Source organism: Clinocottus analis, unplaced genomic scaffold (assembly GCF_023055335.1).
Source record: "Clinocottus analis isolate CAN_PGR_092001 unplaced genomic scaffold, fCliAna1.0.p SCAF_10, whole genome shotgun sequence".
NCBI classification, from domain to species: Eukaryota; Metazoa; Chordata; class Actinopteri; order Perciformes; family Cottidae; genus Clinocottus; species Clinocottus analis.
In genome coordinates, this window is record NW_027175821.1 from 415632 (window position 1) to 426616 (window position 10985).

A 10985-nucleotide genomic window follows, 5' to 3' on the forward strand; every position below is an offset into this window, starting at 1 on the left:
TCCATGTAAATCTGGAATTGACATGTGTCTGTGAACACAGTTGACCTTTAGCCCATAATACTTTAAGTCAATTGTGCAAGTACTTCTGTGGAACTTTTGCACAAAGCCCACTTGAATGCCATATAGTTCTATGGAGAGCAATAGTCTTTAGTCCCTGGGTGGGCTTGAACCACCAACCTTTCGGTTAACAGCCGAATGCGCTAACCAATTACGCCACAGAGACTTCTTCGACAGAGTTGGTGGAGTATTTTTTCGTCATGGAAATTTTACATAGATATAGTGAATGAATGAGGTTGGGCATATATATATGTTTTTTTTTTTGACCAGTGATTTTTTTTTTTTGCACTGGTGAAATTTTTTTGTCATTAAATGAATGAGTTTGGACATAATTCTTTTCGGGTTTTTTTTTGAGTGAATTTTTTTTTTTTGGGATTACATTTTTTTTGTCATGTAAATGTAAAATTTACACTTTTCGGGACTGGCGAAACTTTGTCATGTAAATGTAAAATTGACATGGTTGATGAATGCAGTTGACCTTTCACCCATGATACTTTCAGACAATTGAGCAAGTACTTCTGTGGAAGTTTTGCACAAAGCCCACTTGAATGCCATAAAGTTCTATGGAGAGCAATAGTCTTTAGTCCCTGGGTGGGCTTAAACCACCAACCTTTCGGTTAACAGCCGAATGCGCTAACCAATTACGCCACAGAGACTTCTTCGACAGATTTGTTGGAGTATTTTTTCGTCATGTAAATGTCACATAGATATAGTGAATGAATGACGTTGGACTTTTTTTTTTTTTTTTTTGACCAGTGAATTTTTTTTTTTTTTGGACAGGTGGAATTTTGTCATGTAAATGTAAAATTTACACTTTTTTGGACAGGTGAAATTTTTTGATGAAATTGTAAAATTTACACTTTTTTGGACTGTTGAAATTTTGTTTTGCCATGTAAATCTGGAATTGACATGTGTCTGTGAACACAGTTGACCTTTAGCCCATAATACTTTAAGTCAATTGTGCAAGTACTTCTGTGGAACTTTTGCACAAAGCCCACTTGAATGCCATATAGTTCTATGGAGAGCAATAGTCTTTAGTCCCTGGGTGGGCTTGAACCACCAACCTTTCGGTTAACAGCCGAATGCGCTAACCAATTACGCCACAGAGACTTCTTCGACAGAGTTGGTGGAGTATTTTTTCGTCATGGAAATTTTACATAGATATAGTGAATGAATGAGGTTGGGCATATATATATGTTTTTTTTTTTTGACCAGTGATTTTTTTTTTTTGCACTGGTGAAATTTTTTTGTCATTAAATGAATGAGTTTGGACATAATTCTTTTCGGTTTTTTTTTTGAGTGAATTTTTTTTTTTTGGGATTACATTTTTTTTGTCATGGAAATGTAAAATTTACACTTTTCGGGACTGGCGAAACTTTGTCATGTAAATGTAAAATTGACATGGTTGATGAATGCAGTTGACCTTTCACCCATGATACTTTCAGACAATTGAGCAAGTACTTCTGTGGAAGTTTTGCACAAAGCCCACTTGAATGCCATAAAGTTCTATGGAGAGCAATAGTCTTTAGTCCCTGGGTGGGCTTAAACCACCAACCTTTCGGTTAACAGCCGAATGCGCTAACCAATTACGCCACAGAGACTTCTTCGACAGATTTGTTGGAGTATTTTTTCGTCATGTAAATGTCACATAGATATAGTGAATGAATGACGTTGGACATATTTTTTATTTTTTTTTTGACCAGTGAATTTTTTAAATTTTTTTGGACAGGTGGAATTTTGTCATGTAAATGTAAAATTTACACTTTTTAGACAGGTGAATTTTTGTGATGAAATTGTAAAATTTACACTTTTTACGACTAGTGAAATTTTGTTTTGCCATGTAAATCTGGAATTGACATGTGTTGGTGAACACAGTTGACCTTTAGCCCATAATACTTTAAGTCAATTGAGCAAGTAATTCAATGGAAGCTTTGGACAAACTCCACTTGAATTCACTGCCGCAAGGTTCTATGGAGAGTATTAGAGTCTTTAGTCCCTGGGTGGGCTTGAACCACCAACCTTTCGGTTAACAGCCGAATGCACTAACCAATTACGCCACAGAGACTTCTTCGACAGAGTTGGTGGAGTATTTTTTCGTCATGTAAATTTTACATAAATATAGTGAATGAATGAGGTTGGGCATATATATATATATTTTATTTGACCAGTGATTTTTTTATTTTTTGCACTGGTGAAATTTTTTGTCATTAAATGAATGAGTTTGGACATAATTCTTTTCGTTTTTTTTTTGAGTGAATTTTTTTTTTTGGGGATTAAATTTTTTTTTTTTGTCATGTAAATGTAAAATTTACACTTTTTTGGACTGGCGAAACTTGGTCATGTAAATGTAAAATTGACATGGTTGATGAATGCAGTTGACCTTTCACCCATGATACTTTCAGACAATTGAGCAAGTACTTCTGTGGAACTTTTGCACAAAGCCCACTTGAATGCCATATAGTTCTATGGAGAGCAATAGTCTTTAGTCCCTGGGTGGGCTTGAACCACCAACCTTTCGGTTAACAGCCGAATGCGCTAACCAATTACGCCACAGAGACTTCTTCGACAGAGTTGGTGGAGTATTTTTTCGTCATGTAAATGTCACATAGATATAGTGACTGAATGACGTTGGACATATATATATTTTTTTTTTTGACCAGTGAATTTTTTTCTTTTTTTTTTGGACAGGTGGAATTTTGTCATGTAAATGTAAAACTTACACTTTTTGGACAGGTGAAATTTTGTGATGAAATTGTAAAATTTACACTTTTTCGGACTGGTGAAATTTTGTTTTGCCATGTAGATCTGGAATTGACATGTGTTGGTGAACACAGTTGACCTTTAGCCCATAATACTTTCAGTCAATTGAGCAAGTAATTCAATGGAAGCTCTGGACAAACTCCACTTGAATTCCCTGCCGCAAGGTTCTATGGAGAGTATTAGAGTCTTTAGTCCATGGGTGGGCTTGAACCACCAAACTTTCGGTTAACAGCCGAATGCGCTAACCAATTACGCCACAGAGACTTCTTCGACAGAGTTGGTGGAGTATTTTTTTCGTCATGTAAATTTTACATAAATATAGTGAATGAATGAGGTTGGGCATATATATATATATTTTTTTTTTGACCAGTGATTTTTTTTTTTTTGCACTGGTGAAATTTTTTGTCATTAAATGAATGAGTTTGGACATAATTCTTTTCGGGGTTTTTTTGAGTGAATCTTTTTTTTGGGGGATTAAATTTTTTTTTTTTGTCATGTAAATGTAAAATTTACACTTTTTTGTACTGCCGAAACTTTGTCATGTAAATGTAAAATTGACATGGTTGATGAATGCAGTTGACCTTTCACCCATGATACTTTCAGACAATTGAGCAAGTACTTCTGTGGAAGTTTTGCACAAAGCCCACTTGAATGCCATAAAGTTCTATGGAGAGCATTAGTCATTAGTCCCTTGGTGGGCTTGAACCAACAACCTTTCGGTTAACAGTCAAATGCGCTAACCAATTACACCACAGAGACTTCTTCGACAGATTTGGTGGAGTATTTTTTCGTCATGTAAATGTCACATAGATATAGTGAATGAATGACGTTGGACTTTTTTTTTTTTTTTTTTGACCAGTGAATTTTTTTTTTTTTTTTTGGACAGGTGGAATTTTGTCATGTAAATGTAAAATTTACACTTTTTTGGACAGGTGAAATTTTTTGATGAAATTGTAAAATTTACACTTTTTTGGACTGTTGAAATTTTGTTTTGCCATGTAAACCTGGAATTGACATGTGTCTGTGAACACAGTTGACCTTTAGCCCATAATACTTTCAGTCAATTGAGCAAGTACTTCTGTGGAACTTTTGCACAAAGCCCACTTGAATGCCATATAGTTCTATGGAGAGCAATAGTCTTTAGTCCCTGGGTGGGCTTGAACCACCAACCTTTCGGTTAACAGCCGAATGCGCTAACCAATTACGCCACAGAGACTTCTTCGACAGGTTTGGTGGAGTATTTTTTCGTCATGTAAATTTTACATAAATATAGTGAATGAATGAGGTTGGGCATATATATATATATTTTATTTGACCAGTGATTTTTTTTTTTTTGCACTGGTGAAATTTTTTGTCATTAAATGAATGAGTTTGGACATAATTCTTTTCGTTTTTTTTTTGAGTGATTTTTTTTTTTTTTGGGATTACATTTTTTTTTTTTGTCATGTAAATGTAAAATTTACACTTTTTTGGACTGGCGAAACTTGGTCATGTAAATGTAAAATTGACATGGTTGATGAATGCAGTTGACCTTTCACCCATGATACTTTCAGACAATTGAGCAAGTACTTCTGTTGAAGTTTTGCACAAAGCCCACTTGAATGCCATATAGTTCTATGGAGAGCAATAGTCTTTAGTCCCTGGGTGGGCTTGAACCACCAACCTTTCGGTTAACAGCCGAATGCGCTAACCAATTACGCCACAGAGACTTCTTCGACAGATTTGTTGGAGTATTTTTTCGTCATGTAAATGTCACATAGATATAGTGAATGAATGACGTTGGACATATTTTTTATTTTTTTTTTTACCAGTGAATTTTTTAAATTTTTTTGGACAGGTGGAATTTTGTCATGTAAATGTAAAATTTACACTTTTTAGACAGGTGAATTTTTGTGATGAAATTGTAAAATTTACACTTTTTACGACTAGTGAAATTTTGTTTTGCCATGTAAATCTGGAATTGACATGTGTTGGTGAACACAGTTGACCTTTAGCCCATAATACTTTAAGTCAATTGAGCAAGTAATTCAATGGAAGCTTTGGACAAACTCCACTTGAATTCACTGCCGCAAGGTTCTATGGAGAGTATTAGAGTCTTTAGTCCCTGGGTGGGCTTGAACCACCAACCTTTCGGTTAACAGCCGAATGCACTAACCAATTACGCCACAGAGACTTCTTCGACAGAGTTGGTGGAGTATTTTTTCGTCATGTAAATTTTACATAAATATAGTGAATGAATGAGGTTGGGCATATATATATATATTTTATTTGACCAGTGATTTTTTTATTTTTTGCACTGGTGAAATTTTTTGTCATTAAATGAATGAGTTTGGACATAATTCTTTTCGTTTTTTTTTTGAGTGAATTTTTTTTTTTGGGGATTAAATTTTTTTTTTTTGTCATGTAAATGTAAAATTTACACTTTTTTGGACTGGCGAAACTTGGTCATGTAAATGTAAAATTGACATGGTTGATGAATGCAGTTGACCTTTCACCCATGATACTTTCAGACAATTGAGCAAGTACTTCTGTGGAACTTTTGCACAAAGCCCACTTGAATGCCATATAGTTCTATGGAGAGCAATAGTCTTTAGTCCCTGGGTGGGCTTGAACCACCAACCTTTCGGTTAACAGCCGAATGCGCTAACCAATTACGCCACAGAGACTTCTTCGACAGATTTGTTGGAGTATTTTTTCGTCATGTAAATGTCACATAGATATAGTGAATGAATGACGTTGGACATATTTTTTTTTTTTTTTTTGACCAGTGAATTTTTTTAATTTTTTTGGACAGGTGGAATTTTGTCATGTAAATGTAAAATTTACACTTTTTAGACAGGTGAAATTTTGTGATGAAATTGTAAAATTTACACTTTTTACGACTGGTGAAATTTTGTTTTGCCATGTAAATCTGGAATTGACATGTGTTGGTGAACACAGTTGACCTTTAGCCCATAATACTTTAAGTCAATTGAGCAAGTAATTCAATGGAAGCTTTGGACAAACTCCACTTGAATTCACTGCCGCAAGGTTCTATGGAGAGTATTAGAGTCTTTAGTCCCTGGGTGGGCTTGAACCACCAACCTTTCGGTTAACAGCCGAATGCGCTAACCAATTACGCCACAGAGACTTCTTCGACAGAGTTGGTGGAGTATTTTTTCGTCATGTAAATTTTACATAAATATAGTGAATGAATGAGGTTGGGCATATATATATATATATATTTTATTTGACCAGTGATTTTTTTATTTTTTGCACTGGTGAAATTTTTTGTCATTAAATGAATGAGTTTGGACATAATTCTTTTCGGTTTTTTTTTGAGTGAATTTTTTTTTTTGGGGATTAAATTTTTTTTTTTTGTCATGTAAATGTAAAATTTACACTTTTTTGGACTGGCGAAACTTGGTCATGTAAATGTAAAATTGACATGGTTGATGAATGCAGTTGACCTTTCACCCATGATACTTTCAGACAATTGAGCAAGTACTTCTGTGGAACTTTTGCACAAAGCCCACTTGAATGCCATATAGTTCTATGGAGAGCAATAGTCTTTAGTCCCTGGGTGGGCTTGAACCACCAACCTTTCGGTTAACAGCCGAATGCGCTAACCAATTACGCCACAGAGACTTCTTCGACAGAGTTGGTGGAGTATTTTTTTCGTCATGTAAATTTTACATAAATATAGTGAATGAATGAGGTTGGGCATATATATATATATTTTATTTGACCAGTGATTTTTTTTTTTTTGCACTGGTGAAATTTTTTGTCATTAAATGAATGAGTTTGGACATAATTCTTTTCGGGGTTTTTTTGAGTGAATTTTTTTTTTTTGGGATTAAATTAATTTTTTTTTGTCATGTAAATGTAAAATTTACACTTTTTTGTACTGCCGAAACTTTGTCATGTAAATGTAAAATTGACATGGTTGATGAATGCAGTTGACCTTTCACCCATGATACTTTCAGACAATTGAGCAAGTACTTCTGTGGAAGCTTTGCACAAAGCCCACTTGAATGCCATAAAGTTCTATGGAGAGCATTAGTCATTAGTCCCTTGGTGGGCTTGAACCAACAACCTTTCGGTTAACAGTCAAATGCGCTAACCAATTACGCCACAGAGACTTCTTTGACAGATTTGGTGGAGTATTTTTTCGTCATGTAAATGTCACATAGATATAGTGAATGAATGACGTTGGACTTTTTTTTTTTTTTTTTTGACCAGTGAATTTTTTTTTTTTTTTTTGGACAGGTGGAATTTTGTCATGTAAATGTAAAATTTACACTTTTTTGGACAGGTGAAATTTTTTGATGAAATTGTAAAATTCACACTTTTTTGGACTGTTGAAATTTGGTTTTGCCATGTAAACCTGGAATTGACATGTGTCTGTGAACACAGTTGACCTTTAGCCCATAATACTTTCAGTCAATTGAGCAAGTACTTCTGTGGAACTTTTGCACAAAGCCCACTTGAATGCCATATAGTTCTATGGAGAGCAATAGTCTTTAGTCCCTGGGTGGGCTTGAACCACCAACCTTTCGGTTAACAGCCGAATGCGCTAACCAATTACGCCACAGAGACTTCTTCGACAGAGTTGGTGGAGTATTTTTTCGTCATGTAAATTTTACATAGATATAGTGAATGAATGACGTTGGACATATTTTTTTATTTTTTTTGACCAGTGAATTATATTTTTTTTTTTGGACAGGTGGAATTTTGTCATGTAAATGTAAAACTTACACTTTTTGGACAGGTGAAATTTTGTGATGAAATTGTAAAATGTACACTTTTTTGGACTGGTGAAATTTTGTTTTGCCATGTAGATCTGGAATTGACATGTGTTGGTGAACACAGTTGACCTTTAGCCCATAATACTTTCAGTCAATTGAGCAAGTAATTCAATGGAAGCTCTGGACAAACTCCACTTGAATTCCCTGCCGCAAGGTTCTATGGAGAGTATTAGAGTCTTTAGTCCCTGGGTGGGCTTGAACCACCAAACTTTCGGTTAACAGCCGAATGCGCTAACCAATTACGCCACAGAGACTTCTTCGACAGAGTTGGTGGAGTATTTTTTTCGTCATGTAAATTTTACATAAATATAGTGAATGAATGAGGTTGGGCATATATATATATATTTTTTTTTTGACCAGTGATTTTTTTTTTTTTGCACTGGTGAAATTTTTTGTCATTAAATGAATGAGTTTGGACATAATTCTTTTCGGGTTTTTTTTGAGTGAATCTTTTTTTTGGGGGATTAAATTTTTTTTTTTTGTCATGTAAATGTAAAATTTACACTTTTTTGTACTGCCGAAACTTTGTCATGTAAATGTAAAATTGACATGGTTGATGAATGCAGTTGACCTTTCACCCATGATACTTTCAGACAATTGAGCAAGTACTTCTGTGGAAGTTTTGCACAAAGCCCACTTGAATGCCATAAAGTTCTATGGAGAGCATTAGTCATTAGTCCCTTGGTGGGCTTGAACCAACAACCTTTCGGTTAACAGTCAAATGCGCTAACCAATTACACCACAGAGACTTCTTCGACAGATTTGGTGGAGTATTTTTTCGTCATGTAAATGTCACATAGATATAGTGAATGAATGACGTTGGACTTTTTTTTTTTTTTTTTTGACCAGTGAATTATTATTTTTTTTTTTGGACAGGTGGAATTTTGTCATGTAAATGTAAAATTTACACTTTTTTGGACAGGTGAAATTTTTTGAGTAAATTGTAAAATTTACACTTTTTAGGACTGTTGAAATTTTGTTTTGCCATGTAAACCTGGAATTGACACGTGTCTGTGAACACAGTTGACCTTTAGCCCATAATACTTTCAGTCAATTGAGCAAGTACTTCTGTGGAACTTTTGCACAAAGCCCACTTGAATGCCATATAGTTCTATGGAGAGCAATAGTCTTTAGTCCCTGGGTGGGCTTGAACCACCAACCTTTCGGTTAACAGCCGAATGCGCTAACCAATTACGCCACAGAGACTTCTTCGACAGAGTTGGTGGAGTATTTTTTCGTCATGTAAATTTTACATAGATATAGTAAATGAATGAGGTTGGGCATATATATATATATTTTTTTTTTGACAAGTGATTTTTTTTTTTTGCACTGGTGAAATTTTTTTGTCATTAAATGAATGAGTTTGGACATAATTCTTTTCGTTTTTTTTTTTGAGTGAATTTTTTTTTTTTGGGATTAAATTTTTTTTGTCATGTAAATGTAAAATTTACACTTTTTGGGACTGGCGAAACTTTGTCATGTAAATGTAAAATTGACATGGTTGATGAATGCAGTTGACCTTTCACCCATGATACTTTCAGACAATTGAGCAAGTACTTCTGTGGAAGTTTTGCACAAAGCCCACTTGAATGCCATAAAGTTCTATGGAGAGCAATAGTCTTTAGTCCCTGGGTGGGCTTGAACCACCAACCTTTCGGTTAACAGCCGAATGCGCTAATCAATTACACCACAGAGACTTCTTCGACAGATTTGTTGTAGTATTTTTTCGTCATGTAAATGTCACATAGATATAGTGACTGAATGACGTTGGACTTTTTTTTTTTTTTTTTGACCAGTGAATTTTTTTTTTTTTTTTGGACACGTGGAATTTTGTCATGTAAATGTAAAATTTACACTTTTTGGACAGGTGAAATTTTGTGATGAAATTGTAAAATTTACACTTTTTTGGACTGGTGAAATTTTGTTTTGCCATGTAGATCTGGAATTGACATGTGTTGGTGAACACAGTTGACCTTTAGCCCATAATACTTTCAGTCAATTGAGCAAGTAATTCAATGGAAGCTTTGGACAAACTCCACTTGAATTCCCTGCCGCAAGGTTCTATGGAGAGTATTAGAGTCTTTAGTCCCTGGGTGGGCTTGAACCACCAACCTTTCGGTTAACAGCCGAATGCGCTAACCAATTACGCCACAGAGACTTCTTCGACAGAGTTGGTGGAGTATTTTTTCGTCATGTAAATGTCACATAGATATAGTGAATGAATGACGTTGGACATATATATATATATTTTTTTGACCAGTGAATTTTTTTTTTTTTTTTTGGACAGGTGGAATTTTGTCATGTAAATGTAAAATTTACACTTTTTTGGACAGGTGAAATTTTTTGATGAAATTGTAAAATGTACACTTTTTTGGACTGTTGAAATTTTGTTTTGCCATGTAAATCTGGAATTGACATGTGTCTGTGAACACAGTTGACCTTTAGCCCATAATACTTTCAGTCAATTGAGCAAGTACTTCTGTGGAACTTTTGCACAAAGCCCACTTGAATGCCATATAGTTCTATGGAGAGCAATAGTCTTTAGTCCCTGGGTGGGCTTGAACCACCAACCTTTCGGTTAACAGCCAAATGCGCTAACCAATTACGCCACAGAGACTTCTTCGACTGATTTGGTGGAGTAGTTTTTCGTCATGTAAATGTTACATAGATATAGTGAATGAATGAGGTTGGACTTTTTTTTTTCTTTTTTTTTTTTTGACCAGTGAATTTTTTTTTTTTTTGACTGGTGAAATTTTTTTGTCATAAAATGAATGAGTTTGGACATAATTCTTTTTCTTTTTTTGAGAATTTTTTTTGGGGGGATTTAATTTTTTTTTTGTCATGTAAATGTAAAATTTACACTTTTTTGGACTCGTGAAACTTTATCATGTAAATGTAAAATTGACATGGTTGATGAATGCAGTTGACCTTTCACCCAATTGAGCAAGTAATTCAATGGAAGCTTTGCACAAACCCCACTTGAATTCCCTGCCACAAGGTTCTATGGAGGGTATTAGAGTCTTTAGTCCCTGGGTGGGCTTGAACCACCAACCTTACGGTAAACAGCCGAATGCGCTAATCAATTACGCCACAGAGACTTCTTCGACAGATTTGGTGGAGTATTTTTTCGTCATGTAAATTTTACATAGATATAGTGAATGAATGAGGTTGGGCATATATATATATATATTTTTATTTTTTTTTGACCAGTGATTTATTTTATTTTTTTGCACTGGTGAAATTTTTTGTCATTAAATGAATAAGTTTGGACATAATTCTTTTTTTTTTTTTGTGAGTGAATTTTTTTTGGGGGGGATTTAAAAAAAAAATTTGTCATGGAAATATAAAATTTACACTTTTTTAGACTGGCGAAACTTTGTC

The 10985-nt window shown here is 34.5% G+C and overlaps 19 non-coding genes across 19 annotated transcripts; all 19 read right to left on the reverse strand.

Moving 5' to 3' along the window:
* Window positions 1-149: 149 nt before the first annotated feature.
* trnan-guu (transfer RNA asparagine (anticodon GUU)) lies at window positions 150-223 on the reverse strand. Its single transcript has one exon. It is a non-coding gene; the product is annotated as a tRNA-Asn (tRNA).
* Window positions 224-639: 416 nt separating this feature from the next.
* On the reverse strand, window positions 640-713 carry trnan-guu (transfer RNA asparagine (anticodon GUU)). The gene has a single exon. It is a non-coding gene; the product is annotated as a tRNA-Asn (tRNA).
* A 380-nt stretch (window positions 714-1093) lies between these two features.
* trnan-guu (transfer RNA asparagine (anticodon GUU)) lies at window positions 1094-1167 on the reverse strand. Its single transcript has one exon. It is a non-coding gene; the product is annotated as a tRNA-Asn (tRNA).
* Window positions 1168-1584: 417 nt separating this feature from the next.
* Window positions 1585-1658, reverse strand: trnan-guu (transfer RNA asparagine (anticodon GUU)). The gene has a single exon. It is a non-coding gene; the product is annotated as a tRNA-Asn (tRNA).
* Window positions 1659-2048: 390 nt separating this feature from the next.
* trnan-guu (transfer RNA asparagine (anticodon GUU)) lies at window positions 2049-2122 on the reverse strand. The gene has a single exon. It is a non-coding gene; the product is annotated as a tRNA-Asn (tRNA).
* A 419-nt stretch (window positions 2123-2541) lies between these two features.
* trnan-guu (transfer RNA asparagine (anticodon GUU)) lies at window positions 2542-2615 on the reverse strand. Its single transcript has one exon. It is a non-coding gene; the product is annotated as a tRNA-Asn (tRNA).
* Window positions 2616-3007: 392 nt separating this feature from the next.
* Window positions 3008-3081, reverse strand: trnan-guu (transfer RNA asparagine (anticodon GUU)). The gene has a single exon. It is a non-coding gene; the product is annotated as a tRNA-Asn (tRNA).
* An 878-nt stretch (window positions 3082-3959) lies between these two features.
* trnan-guu (transfer RNA asparagine (anticodon GUU)) lies at window positions 3960-4033 on the reverse strand. The gene has a single exon. It is a non-coding gene; the product is annotated as a tRNA-Asn (tRNA).
* A 419-nt stretch (window positions 4034-4452) lies between these two features.
* Window positions 4453-4526, reverse strand: trnan-guu (transfer RNA asparagine (anticodon GUU)). The gene has a single exon. It is a non-coding gene; the product is annotated as a tRNA-Asn (tRNA).
* A 390-nt stretch (window positions 4527-4916) lies between these two features.
* On the reverse strand, window positions 4917-4990 carry trnan-guu (transfer RNA asparagine (anticodon GUU)). The gene has a single exon. It is a non-coding gene; the product is annotated as a tRNA-Asn (tRNA).
* A 419-nt stretch (window positions 4991-5409) lies between these two features.
* trnan-guu (transfer RNA asparagine (anticodon GUU)) lies at window positions 5410-5483 on the reverse strand. The gene has a single exon. It is a non-coding gene; the product is annotated as a tRNA-Asn (tRNA).
* Window positions 5484-5873: 390 nt separating this feature from the next.
* Window positions 5874-5947, reverse strand: trnan-guu (transfer RNA asparagine (anticodon GUU)). Its single transcript has one exon. It is a non-coding gene; the product is annotated as a tRNA-Asn (tRNA).
* A 423-nt stretch (window positions 5948-6370) lies between these two features.
* On the reverse strand, window positions 6371-6444 carry trnan-guu (transfer RNA asparagine (anticodon GUU)). Its single transcript has one exon. It is a non-coding gene; the product is annotated as a tRNA-Asn (tRNA).
* Window positions 6445-7321: 877 nt separating this feature from the next.
* On the reverse strand, window positions 7322-7395 carry trnan-guu (transfer RNA asparagine (anticodon GUU)). Its single transcript has one exon. It is a non-coding gene; the product is annotated as a tRNA-Asn (tRNA).
* Window positions 7396-7784: 389 nt separating this feature from the next.
* Window positions 7785-7858, reverse strand: trnan-guu (transfer RNA asparagine (anticodon GUU)). The gene has a single exon. It is a non-coding gene; the product is annotated as a tRNA-Asn (tRNA).
* Window positions 7859-8736: 878 nt separating this feature from the next.
* On the reverse strand, window positions 8737-8810 carry trnan-guu (transfer RNA asparagine (anticodon GUU)). Its single transcript has one exon. It is a non-coding gene; the product is annotated as a tRNA-Asn (tRNA).
* A 417-nt stretch (window positions 8811-9227) lies between these two features.
* Window positions 9228-9301, reverse strand: trnan-guu (transfer RNA asparagine (anticodon GUU)). The gene has a single exon. It is a non-coding gene; the product is annotated as a tRNA-Asn (tRNA).
* Window positions 9302-9688: 387 nt separating this feature from the next.
* trnan-guu (transfer RNA asparagine (anticodon GUU)) lies at window positions 9689-9762 on the reverse strand. The gene has a single exon. It is a non-coding gene; the product is annotated as a tRNA-Asn (tRNA).
* A 385-nt stretch (window positions 9763-10147) lies between these two features.
* trnan-guu (transfer RNA asparagine (anticodon GUU)) lies at window positions 10148-10221 on the reverse strand. The gene has a single exon. It is a non-coding gene; the product is annotated as a tRNA-Asn (tRNA).
* Between the last annotated feature and the right edge of the window lie 764 nt (window positions 10222-10985).